Consider the following 1,244-nt stretch of genomic DNA (forward strand, 5'->3'; position numbering starts at 1 on the left):
TGAGACCAAAGTTGAGCTTTTTGGCCTAAATGCAAAGCGCTATGTGTGGCGGAAAACTAACACTGCTCATCACCCTGCACACACCATCCCCACTGTGAAACATGGTGGTGGCAGCATCATGCTATGGGGATGCTTTTCTTCAGCAGGGACAGGGAAGCTGGTCAGAGTTGATGGGAAGATGGATGGAGCTAAATACAGGGCAATCCTGGAAGAAAACCTGTTGAAGGCTGCAAAAGACTTGAGACTGGGAAGGAGATTCACCTTCCAGCAAGACAATGACCCTAAACATACAGCCAGAGCTACAATCAAAGAATATTCATGTGTTAGAATGGCCCAGTCAAAGCCCAGACCTAAATCCCGTTGAGCATCTGTGGTAAGACTTGAAAATTGCTGTGCTTGAGCTCTTTTGCAAAGAAGAATGGGCAAAAATTTCAGTGTCTAGATGTGCAAAGCTGGTAGAGACATACCACAAAAGACTTGCAGCTGTAATTGCAGCAAAAGGTGGCTCTACAAAGTATTGACGCAGGGGGGCTGAATACTAATGCACACCGCATTTTTCAGATTTTTATTTGTTTAAAATTTTGAAGACCATTTATCATTTTGGTTTCACTTCACAATTATGTGCTACTCTGTGTTGGTCTATCACATAACATCTCAATAAAAAACTTTTAAGTTCGTGGTTGTAAGGTGGAAAAATGTGAAAAAGTTCAAGGGGTATGAATACTTTTTCAAGGCACTGTATATATATATATATATATATATATATATATATATATATATATATATATATATATATATATATAGTGTGTGTGTGTGTGTGTGTGTGTTGAGATCAGTTCTGAAACTTTCAGCTTTCTCTTATTTCACTTCTATTGTGTTTGATGTTTAAAAAAATCAATGAAAAAACCAAAGACTGAAAGGGGATATGTGGCTTTATTTTCACCACACTGTTTATTGATCTTTTATTTTTCCTTTTTTTAATTCCATTTTATTATTTTTTTTTTTACTTTTGTTGATTTTCTCTAAATTATTTCCTGAGTGATCACATTAATAACTAACACTGATGTGCTGAAAAACCACATAATTAGATAAAAGGCTACTACGGCGAGAAGGAGGGGGAGAGAGAGAGAGAGAGAGAGAGAGAGAGAGAGAGAGAGAGAGAGAGAAGCAGAGAAGCTCAGTCTATCCACAGGATTCAGAGTTGTACCTTCTCAACAGAATTATCCAAAAACAACATCCCCAAC

This window comes from Neoarius graeffei, chromosome 24, assembly GCF_027579695.1.
Source record: "Neoarius graeffei isolate fNeoGra1 chromosome 24, fNeoGra1.pri, whole genome shotgun sequence".
Classification (NCBI taxonomy): Eukaryota; Metazoa; Chordata; class Actinopteri; order Siluriformes; family Ariidae; genus Neoarius; species Neoarius graeffei.